Here is a 24,650-nt window from a genome sequence, read left to right as displayed (position 1 = left end):
TACTATTTTATTTACATATCATGTTAGTAGCTCTTTCTTCTTTTTTAGTACGAAAAATCTCTAACTCACCTTGATCCTAGTGTGTAAACACTTGCTTGAGGCATGTGGTGATTAGAACCTTTATTGTATCAACTATGGGCTTTCCTAACACTATCTCCTACATATAATATTCTTTTGGAGACACTTCCTCAATATCAGTGTGATGAGGTGGAATGGCACTGTGTGCCATCAAATATTAATTCTGATTATTCATAATAAAATCCAATATCTTAGCATCACTTTTGATGTGTTTTGGTACCTTGATTTTATTTATCAACTCCTTTAGACTCTCCTCTTATGTGAACTCCATATATCTCCCTTTTTATGTTAAAGCCTCCCTTTTTAACCATGCCAAAGTAGTTCCCATGGGGTACATGTACTAAGAATATGATGTAGGTTATGAAGCTGGTCCTTTCCCTTTATCACCTTGTTTTGGAGTCTTGGTTAAAAGCACAAACCTGTGTCACATTTTATAAAGAAACGTGATATCAGAATGTGACAGTTCAACATTAGTGACAAAAAAAATGGTATTTGTGTTTAAAATATGAAGATGATGTAGACTAATGAAATGTGTAGAATTGGATGAATTTTATGCCTATAATCTTTATAATTTTTTTGAGTAGGAATTATTTTATTTTATTTTATTTTGAAGTCCCTTTTTTAACTGTAAAAAATATAGGGTGTAGTTCCCGTCAAACAAGTATACGCAAATCATATTTTTTTGTTTTCATTTGAAAATATCTTATAGATGACATGTATAGCTAGTGCACAAAAAATATATAATTATCTTTGATGTATATTTTCTTTGTTATAAGTACTCAAGTTTGACCTTATCAGAAAACAACAATTTTTTCCTCCCGTCAATACTTTCTTATCAAATCTATATGTTCTAGAAAAAAAATTACATATTCATGAAGAGGATTCTCTCCTCTAGAGATAAATATAATTTTTAAATTTTTTGATATGATTTACTATTTTTTTTCCTTTTTTGAGGGAGCATCTTATGAAATGTTGAAATATCGACTTAAAATACTTTGAGATTATAGCATATTATAACTAATCAAAACACTCAAAAATTTATATAATGATGATGTTGAAATTGAGATCTATAAAAGGGTCTTTTTAGTTTTTGAAAAAATTTGATTTTTGATAGAGAAATGAGATTTGACCAAAATAGGTTTTGGTATCACAAACGGTGGCACAGATCTGTGCTTTTACCCTCTTCCCTTGTCATGGGAGGCCTACAGATTGAGCTTTTATTTTTACTTGTGTCAAGGACCTAGTCTCTACTCTAGGAGGAACTTGTTCTTCCTTGATAACTTGTCCTTCTTATGATACTTCATCTATGTGTAACTGGGCATACTCAACTTCCTCCATGGTCTAGCTTTCTGGCTCTATTACTAGAGGAGGTATAACAACTAGTTCTTGTTTTTGCTAAGGAGGGATAGATTGAAGGTCTTGTGATAGTTTGGGAGGTATACCAAGTGGCCCTTATGGTAAGGGAGGCACCTATTCCAAATATTCTCCTAGTGACTAAAGGGCATCCTGTATATTTTCTCCTACCATTTCTGCACCTAATAACATGAGGTCAAAGTCTGAAACATTGAAGACATCGATCCATTCTCCTCCCATCTCCACTATCTATATTTCTTGTTCCTTATCGAAGGCTTCTATCTAAATTTGTTGTTCTAGGATGGAAGGTGTTGTTTAGTTAAAACTCTTCCTCCTTTCTTCTTTTGTAGCTCTTCTTGAATGGGTTCTCCTATTGAGTGGGATATACCTAGTCTTCTCCCTCTCTTCCTCATCTTGAGCCTCAGGTATGGTCTCTAGAACCTAAGGTGTTGAAGTACTCTTCTTCTTTAACTTACTCCTTTTCTCTCCCACCACCATCATCTCAGTTCATGGTCTCTTTGGTACTAATGGGGTGTCCTCTACAGGGGTTGTTCGGGCTTCTTTCTCCTTAGGTTAAGCCCCTTCTTGTTGGGTTGGTTATGTATGAGCATGTTCTTATTAGGTTCTTTCTTGAGTAACGCTTCTCCTCTTTTTTCTCTCTACCCTCTCTTTCTGGAAGTACTCCACTTTCCACTTGTCTTGATGTACTATCTCAGGAATTACGGGTGACTTGGAAACATATATAAGAACTATAACCTTCATTCCTTTACTCTTCTTTGGTTAGGCTATGGCTTGTAAAGTCAAAGCTTAGGGAATTATATCTAAGAGAAAAGGTTTAATTTCCTAACACACTCCCTAGTTAATTGTATAACATGTCGAGCCCTATGATGGATATCATAATTCTCCTCTCGATAGATCTCTGGATTCCTAATGGTTGACTCATAGGTCTTTTCCCTACTCTATAGTGGGTCCAATAAATCATGAGTGTCCTTGTTCCACACTTTTAGAGGTAACTCCAAATTAAGAAGCTTTTGTGCAAGTTGTAGACTCATCCTATGATAGTCCCTAATCTACACATCATAGTCATCTACATAGTTCATCTAGTGATCTTCAATTACCCACTCTGGTATGAATTTTTTCCCTACAAGATGTACCATACCAATATTGTTGAAGTAGGGGCTACCTGATGTATAATCATCTAACGATTATTGATCCCATTTAGAGTTGAAAGTGGCTATGTCTACACCTTTTCATAAGTTGAGGTTAGTTGCCCTGCTATCTCCAATAGTAAGAATCTTCCTGATGGATAAGGAGGGAGCATTCTCAGGCACATAAGAGTACTAACTACCTGAATATAATAGAATGTGTTAAACTAAATGCAGTAAGCATCGATTTGTGATGAGTTTCCACTTGTACTAACATTCTCTTAGCATAGTCTCCATCGACAACCTAAATGATAGAAAAGATGAATCCATCATTAACTGATATCTATTTGAGCCTTTTAAAAGGAAGCCTCTTCTTGACAATTTGGTGGTAGACTATGTACAACCATGCATTTTCATCTTGCATACTCCCTCTTTTAACCAAACTAGAATAATGTGTTGGCCTTGCAGCTAGGAGGTTCACAACATAGGAGTATTGAAAAAATAGAATAGTAGTAAAAATGACGAGAAGAAAGAACATTCAACTTGTTATTCTATTGAATAATAGATTCCTATTTATACAATAGCTTGACTCAATAATATTCCTAAAAGACTACTGATTAGATTGACAACAAACTACTTCATGATTGGCAACACACACATAAACTTGACACTAACTAAAACTTATAGACACCTAACTCAACACATCTATAAGAAGAGCTTGATTCAAACTAGAACTCTTTGACTCACACCTAAACTTAACTTGTGTTGCTAGCAAATCAACAAGGTTTGCCACATGTCCAACAATTATTTATTGACTAGTTGGAACATTAAATCTAACACTCCCACTTAATGTGAAAACTAAAGGAAACACTATGTAGAAGTTATATTTTGAGAATATGTCATAGATGAGTAAGACTTTCTCATAGTTATGCAGTTATCATCTAGCTTTGAAACACCATTGGATACACCATATCCACATGAAATCTCTCATAACGATGCCAAGCTTCGAAACTTTCAGATCTCCCTGAACTATTGGACACACCATCTCCACATGAAATGCCTCATAGCCCTTATAAAGGTATAGCTTCTCCATTCCTATAGTACCTCAAACTATTCAAGCATCCATCTAGACTCTACCACATCGTTTCCTATTTTTCAAAGCATTGATATCTTCAAAATGAAACAAATTCTTCACTGAACTTGTAATCATCTAGTGGTTCTTCTCTTGGCCTAATCCTCTTAACAAATTTTTCTCTAACAGACATAATTTAATACCAAGATAGGTAGCCAATATCGTTGATCATGTATCATTAGGTCATGTTGAACTTCCCACCAATTCGGCTCAATGGTGACCTGGCGATGAGGTACTTCCCTTGTACTAGTTCTCTTGCATATGAATCATTCTCCCTATACCAATAGTTTTCCATGTCATAAGTAATTTATAAATATTGATCCACCCTTGGTAGATTTAAGACCACCTTGATATTTAGTTGCCTCATACCTAACACAATTTCTCTTTTTACACTTTTGACCACCTTCTCTACTAGTATGTAGTAGTTTGTTAGAGACATTATTAGTTTACATGACTAGACATTAACCCAATGTGAAGCCACATTTACTTGACCACTCTAGATTAATTGATTAATTTAGCTTAGAATAATATACAATAATATTGTACCTTTGTTGATCGAATGTTATGCAAACCACCTTCCAACATTTGTTCTAGTGTTTGTAACTCTTTTAGAGTTAACTCTCAGAGGTCCTCTCCATCCATATGCCTATGTAAAACCAACAAACAAAACTTAGGTTAAAGAAAATTGTTTTCATACGATAAAAGCTAAGTTCATGATATTTAATAATGTCTTCTTATGCTTTACCTTAACATCTAGTTGATGTTTTCTTTTTCTTGTTTCATCCTTCCAAAATCTTGATTATCAAGCTGAAAGTAATTTCAAAAAATTAGTAAAATCTTAAAGGCTCATATACTTTGTAATTTTACATGAAATATTATGTTAGGATTTCTATTACATATCAATATAAAGATATTAAATTCAAATAAAACGAATCAAAATTATATTGTAGTTTAAATTATTGATATAACATGATAATAAAAAGTTATGCTATTACATAATGAAGAATAAAAGATTTAATTTGATAATATTAAAAAATATTATTTTTTATATAAATTATTATAATAAGTATAATGTATAATTTTATTGTATTTATTATTTTGATGTAATTAACTAATCATTCTTACCCAATTTTAGTCCTATTAAGCTATGGATTTGTGGGGTGTCACTCTTGATTATCAAACAATTTTTTTTCAAGGGTTGTTGATCTGTTTTAGCTTCTACTAAATTTAGCCACTAAAGCTGTTTTGGGGAAAAAATAATAATTTAAATCATGAGGCTAATTTTCAGTTATGCTAAATATTTTTAAAGAGGTCTTTTCTAGACTTGGCTCCATTAGGGATAATTGGGAAAATGAAATATCACATGGTCAAATTCGTACTTTATGTTGAAAAGTTCATCTTGGAGTTTGAGGGCACTTAGCATGAAATGAGAGAGTTTTTTTGTGTTATAATGTTGAACTAGTCTGCAAAGCCTTCATCGCAGGATGAAACTAGTTGATGTTCTATTCCAGAATTTTAAGGCCACATGTACATGGAAGTTGAGAGGCTGGAACCTTCAAATTTGTAGGAAGTTTCAAAGATAAGTAATTGTTATCAGACGCCTAATATAACAGTCATTCTCTAACTTCCAGGTCTGTGCTGTACTTTTATTGGGTAGTTGGTTTGTTTTTTCTAGTCTACTCCATCTTGGCTCATGGCGGGGTTTATGAAGCTCCATTTATTCTCACTTCATACAATATTTTTTATCATACATTCAAGAGTTTTGTTCGACTAAATATTGTTTTGAAATTTATTATCTTTATTGCTATAAGAATGTTTATGACAAACCACACTGTCAATGGAAGGATAAGTTTTGTAAGCGACAAAAGCCATTAGCAAACTAGACAAATGACAGGCATTGAGTGCCAATGCATATTATTGAAGTGAAAAGCATAAAAAGACAATCATGTTGACATTTTTTTGATAACATGTGTGTATCCATAGTAATAAATGTGAATAAATTAAAATAAAATAAAATTACAACTTAAAATTTTCACTCGGAACCCTAATAAATCAAGTGGCTGGAGAGTATCGAGTGAGCTTGGAAAATGAAGAACAACTCAACACCAATGGCTACCGAGTGAGCTCGGTAGTGTGGATGCCGAGTGAACTCAGTAGCCACAGAAGGGTGGAGCTCGGTAGAAGAGGAACAACTCGACACCAATAGATGCCAAGTGAGCTCAGTCACCATTGCAAGGTGAAGCTCGGTAGAAGAAGGTGCCCAGTAAACTCGGCAAAAACTACAGAGATAAAAACTTCAAACAAAGACAAGACCGAGAGAAGACTTATGACATGAATATATTCACCATTAAAACCAAACACCCAAAGCTTGAAACAATCAACAATAACCTTCTTAAATGAAACAAATTAGGGAAGAGCAATGGATTCAAGTATGCCTCCTGATTTCTATTCAACTTTGATTAAATCATTACAAAATCTAGGAGCATTTGGCTTCAACTAGAAAACCCTAAAATAACCCTAAAACTTTAAACAACTTCAAACTTAAAAACTTTAAACTTGCAGCTCCAAAGGCTGCATACAATAATGCCCAGAGCAATCACTGCCTCAACAGGTCGAATCAAACAAACAATAAACTTATAGAATGACCAGAGAAGAAACATGTGCATTTGCAGGCACGAAATGAACTTCCTTCTCTCTCTGCACTCTGACGACTAGATCTACTAATCACTTCTTTTCTCTCTGCAACTTCTAATCTTCTCTACTCCGCTGAACTTCAACTTCTACTGACTGAATGAGAGAGAGACATACTTTTTGTCTTTGAAAAAATATTTTCCCCCTCTTTTCTAAATTTGAAAAGTCACCTACAATCCATCAGGGGTAGTAGGTGGCTGTTTGGCTCCAGGGGCAAATGTCAACTACAATTAATATTTAAAAAATAAAATGACAGCTTTCTCAATTTACAGTAGAATTCTGCATCCATATTACAAAATGACAGATACATGGCTGCCATGATAATAATGAAGCAATAATAATGAGAGACCTAGAAAGCTCTTATTGAGACAAAATAGAAAGATGGACCTCCTATCAAATGTAAACTTTGAAACATGAGGGACATTCGATATACACAAATAAGGATAGAAAACTTAAATTACACAAAATAAAAATGGTGAATGAATATAAAACCAATGTGAAGCATGGACATACAGATGCATCATGCTAAACTACTATTATAAAGAACCATTTGACCTTGGAGAATGAAGCAAACTTTAGAAGATTGCTATGTACCCAGAAGAAAGAACTCACAAGTGTTCATGTGGGCACTTCATGAGCAAGTACACTACATTTTTGTGAAAAAATAAAATCACAACCCTAGAATTTCCCTCGACAACAACTACTGTCGAGTGAAAATTTTTCTTGGCACATGAAGGTGCCAAGAGGCAATTTTTCTCGACACTAATGGATGCCAAGTTGCAAGAGGGTGTCAAGTAAGCTCGGCACAAGAGGAAGCCGAGTGAACTTGGCAAAGAAAGGGCAACTCGGCAAAATAGTATGCCGAGTGAGCTTGATAGCCACTACAAAGTGGTACTTGGTAGAAGAGGATGCCAAGAGAGCTCGGTAACAACTATAGAGAGGAAACTCAATCTAAAACTAGACCAAGTGAGCAAAATGACAAACTGCCATTAAAATGCAGAGAGTTGAAGGAAGAAGATTTCAACAAAGAACTTCTCAAATGTAAAACAAGAAATAATGAATAAGAGAAGAACAACAAAGATATGTATGTCTTCTTGTTTGCTTTCTTTCTATTCAAATATGATAAAACTATTACAAAATCTAGGAGCATTCGGCTTCAACCAGAAAACTCTAAAATCTTCAAACTAGTAAAACCTAAAATTTTAATTTGTAGCTCTAATGGCTACATACAACAATCCCTCTAGCAATCACTACTTCACAGGACAAATCCAATAAACAACAAACTTACAAAATGATAAGAGGAAACACATCCAATTGTAGACATGAGAACAAACTTCCTTTTCTCTTCTGTACTCTGATGATTAGATCTAATAATCGATTTCTTTTTCTTCCTTCTCTGCTTTGCAACTCTTTTAACTCTATCAACTGGTGAACCATGTGAATGAATCAATAAACATTCATTTTGTCTCCCTTTAAAATCATTTTCCCCTCTTTTCCAAATTTGAAACTCACCTATCGAGGATTAATATTTATGATGTGGTTAGGGTGGTAGATGGCCATTTGGCTCTAGAGGCAAACATCTATCTGCATTTAATATTTCAACACTCCCCCTTTGTCCCAAGCCAAACAAAACAAGGATCACTGTTGATCCACATCAACTACACCAAGACTCTCTCTTAGGTGTAAAAAAGTTCCAATGCCTAATGACTTAGTAAAAATGTATGCTAGCTGTTGCATAGATTTGCAAAATTCCATTTTGATATCTCCAATCTCCACCAACTCTCTGATGAAGTGATATCTGATCACAATATGCTTGCTTCTACCATGGAAGATTAGATTCTTGGACAATGCAATTGATGAGATGTTGTCACAATAAATTGTGTTTCCATCCTCTTGCCTTTCATTCAAATCTACCAAGATTCTCCTTAACCAAATAGCTTGATATGTTGTTGAATTTGCTGCTATGTATTCAACCTCTGCTATAAATTGAGCAACAATAGGTTGCTTCTTGGATGCCCATGAAATTGTACCCGATCACATATGAAACATGTATCCAGAAGTGCTCTTCCTATCATCTAAACTTCCAACCCAATCACTATCTATATAACCCACCAACTTGAAATCATTTACTGTATTATACAAAATTCCAAATCCCTTGGTACCATTCATAGACCTTAGGATACCTTTTCCTGCTTGCTAAAGGGAATCCTTTGGCGTTTCCATAAATCTAGAAATTAGACTTACTGCATGCATTATGTTGGGCCAAGTTGTAGTCAAATACATCAAACTTCCAACCATACTCTTGTATAGTGTTGGATTCATACTTTTGCTGCAATCTTCCTTGCTCAACTTCAGACCTACTAGTATTGGTGTTCGGGCTACCTTATTGTTCTACATTTTAAATCTCTCCAAGATCTTCCTTGCATACTTTTCTTGAAAGATAAAGATGGCATCATGCATTTGTTTTACTTCTATGCCTAGAAAGTACTTCAAGAGACCTAGCTCTGTCATTTCAAATTCATTTTTCATGGCAACTTTGAACTCACCAATTAGGAAATTATCATTTCGAGTGAAAATTAAATCATCTACATAAAAAAAAACAATCAACACATTACCATTTGTTTCCTTGATGTAAAGTGTAGGCTCCCCATTACTTTTTCTCAAGCTGTTGCTCATCAAATATGAGTCAATCCTATTGTACAATGCCCTTGGGGCTTGTTTGAGCCCATATAGAGCTCTCTTTAATCTATACACTTTGTGTTCTTCACTTGCAACTTCATAATTAGGTGGTTGCTCCACATAAACTTCTTCCTTCAATACACCATTTAGGAAGTCAGACTTCACATCCATTTGATTTACCTAGCATTTGTGTTAGGTTGCAATTGCTATGATAGCACGCACGGTTTCCATTCTTGCAGCTGGGGCATATGTCTCATCATAATCTCTATCACACTGCTGCTTGTACCCCTTGACCACTAAACGTGACTTATGCCTATCTATTTTTCCTTCAGTATTGCACTTAGTCTTATACACCCATTTCACTCAAATTACTTGTTCCTTGGGTGGCAATATAGTTAACTCCCATGTCTCATTTCTTTCAATAGCATCTATTTCCTCATCCATGGCATTACACCATTTCTCTTCATTCACAGCTTCCTCAAAATAAATTGGGTCACTATGAGAAAATAGTACAAAATTTACATTCTCATCATAATATTTTCCATACCTTTCTTCTTAGTATATCTCCCTTAGACTTCTAGTCTTTTTTGGCAATAGGGAGGTGAGAGTGGGATCTGAATTTTCAGTATTGTTGCTGCTACTATTTTACATACTAGCTCGAGGTTGTCTTGATGTGCTTGGAGTTGTTTCTCAACATGTTAAGGGTTGCTTCCCTTTTTGCGTTTATCTGCAATCCATGTTTGTTGCTCCATCTTCTTGCTGATCACCAATGTCATCTTCTTCCTCCTAAATAGTAGGCACTTTACTTGAAGTGCTTGAGGATTCATCTACCGAGCCATTCCATGATTGATTTTCAAGAAATTCCACATCTCTTGAAATAATTATCTTCTTGTTAATTGGATCATACAATCTATAAGCCTTTGATTTTGAGCTATACCCTATGAAGATGCACTTCAAACCTTTGTCATCTAGCGTTTTCCTTTTCTCTTTTGGCACATGTGCATATGCTACACATCCAAACACTCTCAAGTGCTCAACAATCCATTTGTTCCTTGACCAAGCCTCAAGAGGTATCTGGTCGCGAACTGATATTGTAGGACACCTATTGATCAAATATACTACTGTTGCCACAACTTCTCCCTAATATTCAATTGGGAGCCCTTTATCTTTCATCATGCTTCTAGCCATTTCAACAATGGTCTTGTTCTTTCTCTCAGCCACTCCATTCTGCTGCGAAGTATAGCAGGCTATAAGCTCTTTTCTTATTCCATTTTTCCTGCCAAAATTTACAAACATATTGGAGGTATTCTCCTCTCTTCTATCTAATCTAAGGACCTTAACATAGTGTCCACATTCTTTTTCAGCCAGGGCTTAAATTCTACAAATTTGTTAAATGCTTCAGATTTATTCTTTAACAAATACACCTATGTCCTACAACTAAAATCATCTATCAATGTCATAAAATAAGTACTCCCCCCAATAGGAGTAGTTTGCATAGAGCCTACCAAATCAGAATGCACCAATTCTAATGGTGCTCTAGCCATTCTAGAATTTCTACAATTATAGGGAAGCCTATGTTGCTTACCAAATATGCAAGCCTCTTACTTGTCATATGAATCTACAATGCTTGGAAAACCATTTACCATTCTTTTCTTGGACAACAAATTTAAACTAGCAAAGCCAAGATGTCCATACCTGAGATGCCAAAGCTTGGAGGGGTCCTCAATCATGCTTCTAAGAGCTGATTTTTGGTGTACTACTATATGCATGCTTGGGAGGTGTAGCATTGACTTGAGAAGAGAAACATGTCTCTATTCTCAATGGGAACATCCGGCTCTTTGTCATTTGGACTGTTGCAAGTAATCTATTAATCACATTCTTCTCATGAATGACACACTTGTCATTTTCCATCAGAACTTTGTATCCATTTTGAATGAGTTATCCATCACTCATCAAGTTGTGCTTCATACTAGGGGAAAAATATAGATTTTGTATCTCCTTCTCACCTTGCTTGGTGTGGACCATGACATATCCTTTGCCCACTATGGGAATAGTTCCATTATTTCCCATCTTAATTTCAGACTTAAAAGTCTTATCAATGAAAGAGAATAGACTTTCATTACCACTCATGTGGTCGCTACAACTATTGTCTAGGTACCATACCTTAGGGCATCCTTTTTCACCAATGTTAAACATGATGAGGGCTGTGGGATTGTTTGCATCTCCCATGTCCACATCAGCCACATTAGCATTTTTTTTTTTTACTGATCACCCTATTTCTTCCTGTATTCACTTGCATAATGCCCATACTTATGAAAGTAATAGCATTCAACATTGCTTTTGTTGGAGTTATAATTATTTCTACCTCCTCTAGATCTATTTTGATAGGTGCTTGCTCACTCTTGGTTGCTTTCTCTTTCTGAGCTTTCTGCACCAGCATTCCTCTGACCATTTCTTCCACGACCTCTACTTCTTGAGCCTCTACTAGAGCCATTTCTACCTCTCCCCGTACAACTTGAATTTTCTTGAGCCTTGAAAGATTGCTCTTGGGAAGTAGTATTTGATCTATTTATTTGGTGCTCATCGATTTGAAGAGTTCTCTTCAACTCATACATGGTCAATGTGGTGAGGTCCTTTGCTTCCTCTATGGTCATGACAAGATTGTCATATTTCTGAGGCAAAGTCCTCAGTATCTTCTCTACAATTCTCTGCTCATCATAGTCTTCTCCATTTCATTTGAGCTATTTTATCAAAGTGGAGATTCATGAACTAAACTTTGCAATAGGCTGATTGTCCCTCATCTGACGATTCTCAAACTCTCTTCTGATCATCTGTAGCTTCACTACTTTCACCTCATCAATTCCCTTGAAGTTTGTCTCAAGAATGTCCCATGCTTCCTTTGCATAATTTTTTGCTGCAATCTTGGGGAAGACTGTCTCTATCATTTCTGCCTCAATCAAACTTAATGTCTTTGAATCCTTTCTCCTTCAGTCCTTCAACTAAGTCTTTTGGTTGTTGGTAAGGGCAGCATACTAAGTTGGGTCTGTCACATCATTAAACCCATTAATTACAAACTCCCACAAATCATTTGCAACCATTATGGTTTTCAATTTCTTTGCCCATGTATCATAATTTTGTTCATTAAAGGACGATGCCTACTTCCATATCTTTCTTGTATCTCCTACCATGTCAAATATCCCATAAAAACAAATGCCCTAACTCATTATGGATGTGGGGCCTCAAAGCTCTGATACTATGTGAAAAATAAAATCACAACCCTAGAATTTCAGTCTACAACAACTATTGTCGAGTGCCAATTTTTCTCGGCACATGAAGGTGCTGACTGGTAGTTTTTCTTGACACAAATGGATGCCGAGTCATAGGAGGGTGTCAAGTAAGCTTGGCACAAGAGGAAGCCAATTAAACTTAGCAAACAATGGGCAACTTGGCACAAGAGTATGCAGAGTGAGCTTGGTAGCAAGGAATGCCAGGTGAGCTTAGTAGCCACTACAAAGTGGTGCTTGAAAGAAGAGGATGCTGAGTGAGCTCGGTAACAACTGTAGAGAGGAAACTCAGTCTTAGACTAGACCAAGTGAGCAAAATGATAAAATGCCATTAAAATGCAGAGAGCTGAAGGAAGAAGATTTCAACAAAGAACTTTTCAAATGCAAAGCATGCAATAATGAATAAGAGAAGGACAACAAAGATATGTATGCCTGCTTGCTTGCTTGCTTTCTATTCAAATATGATAAAACTATTAAAAATTTTGAGAGCATTCAGCTTCAACTAGAAAACCCTAAAATCTTCAAACTGGTAAAACCTAAAACTTTAAACTTGCAGCTCTAATGGCCGCATACAACAATGCCTGGAGCAATCACTACTTCACAAGACAAAACCAATAAACAATGAACTTACAGAATGATCAAAGGAAACACATGCAACTGCAGACATGAGAACTTCCTTCCTTCTATCTTTTGCACTCTCATGACTGGATTTGCTGATCGATTTCTTTTTCTTCCTTTTCTACTCTGCAACTCTTTTAACTTCTTCAATTGTTGAACCATGCGAATGAATCAATAAACATTCCTTTTGTCTCCCTTCAAAATGTTTCCCCCTCCTTTCCAAATTTGAAACTCACCTGCCGAACATTAATATTTCTGAAATGGTTAGGGTGGTAGGTGGGCGTTTGGCTCCAAGGGAAAATGTCTATTTGCATTTAATAATTTAAAAATTTCAACAAAACATGCATTATCATAGGAAATACAAAAGGATGCGTTGGTGTCCTTGTAATAAAAAATGAATCAATATAGATAGAGAAGCTATGACAGTTGTAACATGGACATCAAAGGGAGATGTACCGAGACAATGGAGTTTAATGAGAAATGAAAATTTCATGTGCATGAGTGCACAAAAGAGAAGGTTGAAGAAAGACCACAGGGTTAAGTTGAGATGAGTTTCAATGTTATTTTCTACCTTAAAATTATCAGTTTTGAGGATAATGATTATAGCATATTCAGAGCCACGATAGTTTACAAGCACGAAATTAAAGAAAAAGGTGTGACTGCTACAAGTGCTCCAATACAATATATCAAATAATTTCTATAAAACAATGCAAAACAATAGGGCACACTGATGAAACAATAGAAATTTATGCTTGACTACAAACTACCCAGGGACAAAGAGAAATAGTTGAGGAAGGGATTCTGTAACATCCCATGGTTATGGTTATAGATATCAGCGACATCGAGAATGTTATAGTTCACACCACTGGTAGGGATGACCTAACTCGGTTATGATAACCAAGTATGAGTTGCTCTTTAAGGAGAATAACTCTACTTTTTAGTAGCACAAAAGAAAAAAGCGTGGGAACCCTAAAGCATATTTGGGAAATAAATCCAAGGTGAGAAGACATAATGGAAGATCAACAAGAATAAAAGCTATAGATATGGAAATTTTTGGAGGAAAGAATTCCACTTTGGAAAGATCTCAAAGGAGAACTAATAAATGAAAGTCTACTGGAACATTCAAGGATTGAATAGCCCCTAGAAGCAGTTCATTGTGAAACAACTATTGCTCAGTAATAGAGTTGACATCTTATTCTTGCAGGAGGTTAAGATGAGGTATAATAATTTTGCTGACATTGTCAAAAACATTTGGCCAGGTGCGTACTTTCACTATGTAGAAGCTAATGGTGCCTTAGGAGGTATTGTGACTTTATGGAACCCAAGTCTGTTCTGAGGTCCACTGTTGAAGACCACCTGGAGGAAGAAAAATGGAGGAAAAAATGGAAGGAAAACATAAAGCGGAAGGAAATTTATTCAAAGAAACACTTCAAAATTAAGTGGTAGATGGAAGGAGATAGAAACACCTCGATCATCCATAGATCAGTGTTGGCCTACCATAAGAGAAATACTATTACCACCCTAAGTGATGGCAATAATACCCCTCTCCAAACTTGAAGAGGTTGGAATGTAGTATGCACTATTCTTTAAGGATACTTTGGGAAACCAGAATATGAATATTTTTGGTGAGGTTAGGGAGAACCTGCTAGTTTAAACAATGTTGAAAATGAGCTACTCATTACCCTAGTTCATGAACAGGATCTAAGGGTAGTAGTTTTTATTATGACAGCTTATAAAGCTCTTGGTTTAGATGGCTTCCTTGCTCCCTCCTTCCAATGTTTTTGAGAGCTTATTGAAATGGACCTCACCAAAGATGTGAGGGACTTTGTTAGAATGAGGAAATTCCTATATAGTTTCAACAAGACATTCATTGATTTAGTTTCTAAAATTCAAGAACCTAAGACTCTTGCAAACTTCTGACTAAGAAGCTTGTGTAACATGGTCTACAAAGTTTTCTCTAAAACTCTAACAAACAACATCAAACCACTACTTAATAGATTTATAAGCCCTTCTCAAAAAGGCTATCTCCTCTAATGAGATAATTCATTCTATGGAGCAGAGTTGGAAACTTGGGATGGCTCTAAAGCTAGAAATATCAAAAGCCTATTGCTATGTAAATTGGGACTTACTCCTCAAAGAGATGGAAAAGATTGGGTTTAATAGAAAGGTTATTAATCTTGTCAAAAATATGATCAGCATGGTTCAGTTCTCTGTTATTGAAAATGGAACTCCTTGGGGTCCCTTCTCCTCAGGAAGGGGTCTAAGGAAAGGAGACCTCTTATCATCTTACATATTCATCAGGGTTGTGGAGGTTCTTGCAAGAAATTTCACATCAAAAGTTGAGGAAGGTTCTCTTAAAGGAATTAAGCTGATTGCATTCCCCCCTCAGAGGTCATCCAATTTTTTTTTGATTATATCTTCTTGTTTCATATCTCCTCTATAATCAAGGCTAGACAATGGAATGTTATCTTTGACTAGTATGCCGAAGCCTGAGGCCAACATATCAATTATAAGAAAATAAAATTCTAGTTCTTTAGTACAAAAGGTCTTTTGTGAAATTGGGTCACCTATATTCTACGACGTTAGGTAGCCTCTCCCAGATACTTATCTAGGCCTTCCTCTCATTGTGCATGAATTTAGCAACTAGTTATAGAACATGATACTTGAAAGGCTCCAAAGGAAATTAGCAGGTTGGAAAGAAAAGACACTTAGTACTACATGAAGAATCTAGCAAATCCTTCATGTGGCTAGTAGTTCCCTAGCAGTTCCTTCATGTGCCTAGCAGTTCCTTCATGTGCCTATCAGTTCCTTCATGTGCCTAGCAGTTCAGTTCCTTCATGTTCCTAGCAGTTCCTTAATGTGCTGAGTTACTGTAGCAATTCCTTCATGTGCTAAGTTACTATAGTAATTCCTTCATGCGTCGAGTTGCCCAGTGTATATCGAGTGACTCTTCATGTGTCAGGTTATCTAGTGTATAACGAGTGACTCTTCATGTGCTGAGTTATCTAGTGTATGGTGAGTGACTCTTCATGTGCCAAATTATCCAGTGTATGCCGAGTGTCAGTATTTGGATGTGATCTCTATAAGCCGACTTGCAAGATTTATTTTGATCATGTCATTTATGTTAAGATCTTTTCTTGGGAGGTGTCTAGACCATTGTTGGGTCAGCCCTCCTCTTATGTAATGTTCTAGAATAATTTGTAAGCCGGTTTGGCAAGTATATATAGAGTGTTTAGGCCTAGAGTTAGGCAAGTTTTTGGGGGGAGTAGATGGGAGAGCATAACTAAAAGTGTGAGTTTCCAGTTGGATCTTTGAATGTGAATCTATTTGTAATTGGTCATAACCCAGAAGGCCTTATAGTTGGGCATGTATGTTGAATATTTGAAGAATCAATAAAAGTATTTCTCCTCCTTTGGTTGTCGTTCCTTGTGTTTTCTTTCATTTTGTTAACTCTTGGAGGGTGGTTTGAATAGCTAGGTGAGTCTTTGGCCCTAGTTATTCATCCCTTTGTTTGCTCCAGATGATCTACTAAACTTGATTAACACTATATTCTTTGGTGACCAACCAAGTTTGGTTAACACTAACTTTGTAGACTAACCAAACTAAGTTGAAACTTTATTATATTTGGTTGAAACTAGAATCTTCTTTTGTGCTTGGTTGAGCTTGGCTTATATTAATTATGCTGAGTTAAATCTTGGCATTTGTGTACCATCAATAATAATATACAATTGAATAATTGGTTCCAACAAACTCCCTCTTTAGCATTGACAACTACACAATATATCAATATAAACAGATGAAAGTATGAGCAATTGTAATATCCTTATTTTGATTCTGATTCATAATCCATACTACCTTCCTCTGAGATTCTACTTGGATTTGTCTTTGCTTCTTTCCTATCATTTTCTCCCTCTTAGCTGTAGACTCCATTATTAAGACTTCCCCTCAATTTTATCACTTTTCTCTGTTGACACTAAAATCTCATCTTTGACATCAATTTCCAAAGGATTCAGACATCTAAAATTATAATGCACCTTTAGCACTGATTCATATGCAATATGCTCTATATTATATTGCATCAACTTGATTGATCTTCAGTAGAGTTGTTTGATGCCTCCTTAACTTTTTCTATAGTGAGCAACGGAGAGAGGAATAAACCCTAGTTTACCTTTAAGATAAATGAATGCATCCTAAGATAAAGCTTCGGTGAATACCTATGCTATCTTCTCCTTGGTGTTTACATATTCAAATCTCACCTCTTTGACTTGAACCAATTCCCTTAGGAAATGATATTTGATTGTAATGTATTTTGTCTTGGATTCCATCACTAGATTTTCGCATAGACTGATTTCACTTATGTTATCACAATAGATAAGCACTAGTTCCTTGATTTTGTCCTTCATTTCTAACATTAACTACTTGATCCACATTATGTTAGAATAATTTATTGTTGTAACAACATACTCTGATTGTACTATGGATTGAGAAATACAATTCTTCTTCTTACTTGTCCAAGACACTAGCCTCTTTCCAAGAAAGAATGCTCCTCCACTAATTTTTCTATCATCAATGATTCATGCCCAATCTACATCAGTGAAGGCTCTTAATTCAAGATTTCCTCCTTTCTTGTACCATAATCTATAATCTCCAAGTCCTCTTAGATATCTCAAAATTATTTTTGATTGTCATCATGAGATTTTCTTTAGGATTACTAGAAAATATTTCAACTATTCCAATTGTCAATGCAATATCAAGTCTTCTATGAACCACATACTAAACTTCTCCAATCATTTATCTATAAATAGTTTGGTTTACCTCCTTTGAGATCTTATGTCCAATAGACATAGGTGTACCAACTAGTTTGGACTCTTCCATTCAAATTACTTTCAATGTTTCCCTAATATGCTTTGATTGAGTGATAAATATCCCATTCATCATCTAATTAACTTGTTGACCCAAAAAGAATTTAAATTTTCCAGGCATATACATTTCAAATTCTTTCCTCATTTCTTCAAAGAATGATAAGCGAGCTCGGTCAGTCATCAAAGTAGATATTGTTAACTAAGTTTGGTTGGTCATCAAAGAAAGTTTAGTATTAACCAAGTCTTTAGTCTAGTATTAGCTGACTGGCAACAAATTACTTTTGTTAATTATTTGGTTAATACAAGCTGAAGAAATAGATTTCTATTAATATTTTGAAAGCATTTTCAAGACAGATTTTTTTAGCTTATCATATATAAGAAAGGTCAAATCATGAGGACAAGATGAGTGTAAGGTTGAGTATGAAAGAGATGGATATTTGAACACAAACAAGGAAGAGCAAGAAGTGTCAAAGTTAAAATGTAAAGAAAGATCTTATCAAGAAGGATCTTGAGGTCAAGCTAGAATAGTGATCTAAATTTACAAAGTCATTTATTTCAAACAATTAGGTGAACCATTGTTACTCTCTAACAATTGTAGTAGTGAAGAAATCCCTTAAAATAGTTGGCTTAATAATCATTTTGTAAATCCTCTAACAAGGTGTCATTTCTTGATTGAAGTGTATAAAGACTTGTAATAGGACAACTTCTAATAGGTTGATTTAAAACCTCCAATAGGGTCACACTTAACCGTGTATTTTGTAACCTTTGATAGGGTTGGCTCCAAATAGGGATCATTTCAAAAGAGTGAAAAATTATAAATAATTGCATTGGTGGTTTTCTAAAATTGGGTTTCTACATTAAATCCTGGTGTCTCATGTGTTCATGCTATTTTTATTATGGTTTATTGTTTTTCAACTAAGTTACAAAAGGTTAATATACAATAATATATCAAAACTGCTTTGTTAACCAAGTTACAATAAATATCTAGTTCTAACTAAGCAAAGCAAGAATTTGGATTGTTATGTAAAAAAAATTTGTTGACATCTAAGGGACTTGTATTTATTTTTTATGGTGACTTATTCACCCCTCCCCTCTCAGTTACTCCTCTTACATTTCCATCAGTAAAAAATTTATAAAAAGTCAATTCTAATTACTAGTAAACTTTTTCTCTTTTACGCTCAAACATACGGTCTCCAAATCATGTCCTCTTAACCATACCTTCAAGTCACCATGAAGTACCTCATACTAACTACACAATTCATAATTTTCCATCTACATTTTTTGTCATTCTAAATCTATTCTAGTTATAAAGGATGTGTAATTTAATGGGATGAGTAATTATATAATTGTTGACTTCAGTCTTCCTTCAAGCGCATCAAGTGACTTCTCTTTTAATAATACATATGAACTGGATGGATCTTTGGCTTTGACAAATACTTCTTTGAATTGTTTTGCATGGTCACTCAACTCCTCCTTTTGAGTGTTATTGTTACTATCATTACTTTTGAAATTTATGTTGGTGTTCCTTTTGAAATTTGGATCCTTGTTGATGTTCCTCATATCCACTTTGCAAAATCTTGCTATATGACTGAAGCTATTATCTAACTGACATACTAGTGCATTTTTTTTGTAATTAGTTTCAAGCTGGTTAACAGGTGCTCTATCATTTCTTGCAATGTGTCCAATTTTTTAATATCTATAACACATAATATTACTCTTTTCTTCATTAGTTCCTTCATTGGATCTCCTTTCTCCTACAGGGTTAGTACCTCTAAAAATTCTACTATTATACTATTACTATCAAATTTAGGTTTCTTACAATCAATTTCTCTATGATCAAAACCATGAAAATTATAACAATAGAAATTAGAAATAGGTTTGAATGAATTATATATACAATCTGTTTTCATATGACCAATTTCATTACATGCAAAGCATATAACCTTAAAAGCATACCTTGCTTCCTTGGGTGATTTAGTTTGTTCAAGTTTCTTAGGTTCATTAGTTTTCTCAAGTTGATTTTCTTTCTCAACTTCTTTTGATTCATCTTCAAATTCACTTTATCAATCTTATTCTAGTAATATTTCTTACATTCAAGATGTCCAACAAGTAGATCTAGTTCTTTTCTCACTTCACATTTCTTGGCTGAATTTTCTCCAATAAAATATCCAAAACCAGTCTTAACATAAATTTTCTCACTACTAGAACATAAATTTTCTAATTGTTTCTTAATCTAGGTTGTCTCCTTTCACAAGTTTTTCTATCATCTTTCTTGAAACTTAACTTTAGTTTAGTGATCTTCAACTCATGTTTTAGAATCATATTTTCTATCATCAATCTTGAAACTTCATCACTATCCTTAATTTGATCTTTAGATACCTTTCTAGATTTGAGATGGCCAATCTTGTCATTTTATCTTATCAATGTAGTATTTTGCATCTTCATATCATTCTTTCAAATTATGTCACTCCTAAGTGACGATATCAATCTGCACAAGAGATTCTTCTAGGTTCTTCTATAACAGTGCCATAGCCATAGGGATCTCTTAACCTAGTAGTGCTATTGGGCTATATGAAATCCTCTAACAAGGTGTTTACTTAGTTGTAAGTTAAAGTCCTTGTGCAAGGCACACTTCTAACATGGTCTTGTAAGCCTTTAACAGGGTAGAACTTCCATAGGGTAGATCATGTTTAATGGTCAAAAAATTGTAACCTTCATTGGATACACTTTATTAATATAGTAGTGAAAATTTGTGGGTGTCGTCCTCACCCTAGTCTTACATTCCCATTGGAGGCTGTCTGGGTAATCATATCTAGTGTGATGTGTATGATTGCTTATGTGTTTACATGTTTTAGATGTATATGCTTTACAAGATATTTTAGTTTACTCATTGAATGTATGAGATAGATGTGTGGTGAAAGTTTTATGGGTCCAAGTTTAAACTACTAATTCACCCCCTCCAGAATTTTATTTTTCCTATTGTAATTCCAACAATTGGTATCAGAGCTTGGTTCTTTGAAAGAGAAGCTTTGCAACTTTGAGGAAAGATCTTGAAATGGAAGTCTACAAGTTGGGAAAGGCTACTGAGAATTAGGGAGTTGAAATACAACTCAATCTACATCAACTAAATCATGCAAGAGAAGAGCTAAATAATTCTTTGAAGCGAAGAAAGAAAACTGCTATTGTGGAGAATGACACATAATACAAAGAGATAGACACTACTAAACTATTTTTACATGGAGACTCAAACAAATTTGATGTAGTAGTTGTAGATCTAATGGAAAAGAATAGAGCCCAAGTTGAGGAAATAAAAAATCTCAAGTTAGAGAAAGAATCACAAGCTATACTGCATTGTGAGGTGATTAAACAAAAGAAGAAAGCCATGGACTACAAAGCTATGATTCAAGAACATAAAAGAGTTTTGGCCAATAGATTGGAATAAAAATCATTAGAACTAACCAAGATTTCTAACATGCAATTGGATACTCTAAGGAAAATGATGAATGTCAATTATCAATTGAATGTCAAGGACATTGAGATAACTACATTAAATTTGTAGAATGAACAATTGCAGAGTGACCTAAAGAGGGGGAAATTTTTTTCAAAAAGTTTCAACCAAAAAAATGAAGCCATCAAATACTTTGAGCAACTATTAAGATCCAATATGATACATTTGGACTGCGATACACAAGCTAAAGAAGGAGAGTCATCCAAAAGTGTTAAAGAAAGGAACAACAAAGGTAAGAACTCTAAACCTACTTGCCATAATTTTCATAAGAAAGGACATACTAAAAATGTGTGCAAGAGCACGTCTACAAATCAGAATGTCAAGCCTAAGAACATGGTTCACTGCCATAAGTGCAACAAGCAAGGTCATCAGGCATATGACTGAAAAACCAAGACCATACATACACAAAAATTTGAAGGATATTGTTACAACTATCAGAAGTATGGACATAGAGCTTTTGAATGCAAATCCAAACCCATGTGGTCATCAAATAGGAAAACAAAGGTAAGGAACAATGGTAACTCTTATAACTGGGATTATAATACAAGATATAGCTATCATTATTGTCAGGAATATGGACATGTTCTTGAGAATTGTATTAGGACACACTTCTGTGGTAACTAAAAAAGGTGGTTGAGTCAAACTACATGTTTTAGATATTTGAAGATTGGTCACATCAGTAGATATTGTCCAACTAGGTCAAAAGTACCAAGTTGTGACTTTGATAAAGGCAAAGGCAAGGCAGATTTTGAACACATCAAAGATGAAATGAACAAGAAATGGAAGAGAAAGGATGATTGCAGTACATCAAATGGAGAAGGGATCACTTCACCCAATGGGCCAAGTGATCATACCTCATCAAACTAGGAAATCAAGAGGTATGTGGGACTGATACTTAAAGGTTATATCATACATCAGTTCCAAAATGACTTAGTACTAAAAATATTACATTAAACTAAATAAAGATGCAGGATGTTATTAGAAATGCAAGATAAATCTTTAAGTTTTTCATGTTGTTGCCAAGCATGAAATATTTCCTATGTGTGTCAAGTGAAATTCTAGAAGATGTCGAGCTCGTACTGGTTGCCGAGTGAGCCTCAAATTGGTTGATATTGAGCTTACAGTTGTGTAAGCACTCAAGCATTAATTACAAGGTTTTCAAAGGGTATTTGATCAATTTTATCTCATTTTTATGATTTCAAATTCGAGAAAGAGCGAGCAGAGAAGAAGGCGATCTGGAAATCCATTCCAAGTAGTTGCAAAAGATTTTAGCACTAATTCTACACTAGTTCATCAGATTTCATAAGGTATTTATCCAGAGCCAAGCTACGTAGTTTAAATTTCATAAACTCTAGTTTCACATTATATGGCATCTAGTTCAAAGAAAGTAGAGGGAAAGGAAGTTTTGAATGTTCAATTAGTGAGTAATGAGGTCAAGAAACCCATTTTCAAAGTTATTCCTAATATTGCATACAAGAAAGTCCCTTCCGGTGCATTGACGATAATTCCACCAAATGTGATAATGGTACAAGATGTAAGAAAATGATATAATTGTAAAATTGCTAGCATTGGTCATATGGAGATTAGGGAAGCATACAACAAACTCTGTGATACTGGTGTTCTGGAGGAAGAGTTCAAAATCATTGAGAGGAAGTGATTAACATGAGACCTAGATTTCCTAAATGTATTCAAGAAAGAGTGGATTAGGATAGTCCTTAGCCATCTCTATGATGGTTCATTATGGCTAGACAATGGACCTATCAAAATTGTTAAGAAAATAATCCATAGGGTTACTATTTACCAAACCCTAGATTGGCCTAAGACACTGAGAAGTGATTCAGAGGAAGTGATTGAGAAAAATATTGGAGCTGTTTGGAACAAGAGATGCATGACAATTTCCACAATAATTGATCCTCTGATAAATTTTTTTGTAAGGGTTATATCACACAAGTTCTATCAATCTAGTATATTAGATAGTGTGCCCTATATTGATTTTTATATTCTTTTATGTGCAAAACACATTCCCCTCATTTGACACTATGGAATGGAAAACCGACAAATCAGTAGCAATACAGATTGGTGAGTACATTGAGGCAATTAGGAGAGAATTTTGAATCTTTGATGACAAGTTATTTTGAAGACTTCAAGAAGCCAATGAAGGAAAGATTAAGAATACCACTATCCTTAGTTGAGAAACACTATGATGATGTATGTTTTCTCGTGGATGCTAATTATACATTTGTACAAGCTACTACACCAAGGGTGAGATGGTTGAGACCCTCAGGTTATGAAATAAATGTGGATGAGGCCTCTGCAGCTACAACAACTTTACTGGCATAAGAGGTAGATAAAATTGCAAAGGTATTTGGAAATTATGAGATGGTAAAGTCCAAAATTACCAGGGAATTAAAGACTGCCTCTACCGTGAAGAAAAAGGATAAGATAGTAAAGAAACTAAAAGCTAATTTTGAAGAGGGCATTGAGGAGGAAGAAGAAGAAGAGGAGCATGAAGAGGAAGAAGAAAACCAACCACAAGCATCACTTGCACTAACTCAAGGTATGAGAGAAGAACAAGAAGAGGAGGAGACTGAAGGTGCCAAGAGAGAAGAAGCCAAGGAAGAACCTACTCCTACCAAGCAAAAGAAGATGAAGGCTAAGGCTTAACCAATGAAAAAGCTAAGAAGGTAGCTAAGTCGAGCCATCTCAAGCCTACTGCACCTACTAAAAGAGCTAGTACATGTTCAATAACCCAAAAGCCCAAGGAAAAGACAAAACAAGCAGAACAAGGAGGTCAAGAGAAAGAAGAAAATATGTTGCACAACTAGATTCTGATGAGGATAAAATAGAGTCAAATGACAATAGCCAATTTAAGGTTGTGAGTCATATTCCTCTTTTAGATCTTGAAAATTTATGTGAAAATGTTAAGAATAGTGTAGACCTATCAGGATTTACACATGTAGATTTTGATGATTTGTGTAAGGTAGAGAAAAATCAAGTGGAGGAGAGAATATATGCCATGATGGAAAAATTCAAGACAACTCCACTAGCACTTGCCAACTCAATGCCAAAGAGTCTATATGACAGAGTTGAGTAGAAATGGCGCTATTGTCTAGAATTGGAGAAAAAAATTAGAGAAACATCTCTAGCCCAATTGATGCTTGAACTAAATCAGGTATATATTGCTAAGGCTATAAAGAAATATGCAAAAAGGTTCACACCTAAATACAAAGCTTTTAGAATGTTGCAAAACAATATTGAGGATATTGCTAAGAAGTCCACACAGATGTGGAAGTTCACTTG

General features: G+C 34.9%; 1 pseudogene across 1 annotated transcript in view; it reads right to left on the bottom strand.

Moving 5' to 3' along the window:
- The window catches only part of LOC149533974 (MADS-box transcription factor 23-like), a 166,445-nt pseudogene that overhangs the window by 50,021 nt on the left and 91,774 nt on the right, over positions 1–24,650 (bottom strand). Inside the window, exons 4-5 of the transcript XR_016356909.1 lie at positions 4,454–4,515; positions 4,255–4,354 (exon numbers count right to left, since the gene is read on the bottom strand). The product of XR_016356909.1 is annotated as an MADS-box transcription factor 23-like (transcript). The remainder of the gene's footprint in view (positions 1–4,254; positions 4,355–4,453; positions 4,516–24,650) is intronic.

The sequence above is a fragment of the Cupressus sempervirens genome, chromosome 10 (genome assembly GCF_028749045.1).
Source record: "Cupressus sempervirens isolate cs-2001-9-10 chromosome 10, ASM2874904v1, whole genome shotgun sequence".
Taxonomy (NCBI): Eukaryota; Viridiplantae; Streptophyta; class Pinopsida; order Cupressales; family Cupressaceae; genus Cupressus; species Cupressus sempervirens.
The sequence above is the reverse complement of the archived record's forward strand: the minus strand, read 5'-3'. Positions and strand labels throughout refer to the sequence as shown.